This window comes from Chaetura pelagica, unplaced genomic scaffold (assembly GCF_000747805.2).
Source record: "Chaetura pelagica isolate M959 unplaced genomic scaffold, ChaPel_1.0 scaffold868, whole genome shotgun sequence".
In the NCBI taxonomy this organism is placed as follows: domain Eukaryota; kingdom Metazoa; phylum Chordata; class Aves; order Apodiformes; family Apodidae; genus Chaetura; species Chaetura pelagica.
Genome location: NW_009954178.1, coordinates 109,037 through 109,269, shown reverse-complemented (window position 1 = coordinate 109,269; position 233 = coordinate 109,037).

Genomic DNA, 233 nt, shown 5'->3' with positions numbered 1-233 from the left:
TCCAACCCCCCAGGGCCCCCCCCCGCCCGTGTCCCCGGGGTTGGCCGAGGTGGGCAAGGAGTGCTCCAAGTACCTGGAGGTGCACCAGAAGGCCAGCTTCACCAACACCGAGCTGCACAAGGCCATGAACCTGCACATCGGCAACCTGCGCCTGCTGAGCGGGCCCCTGGAGCAGGTCCGGGCGGCGCTGCCCACCCCTGCCCTGACAGAAGGTGAGCTCTGCTGCCCCCCCG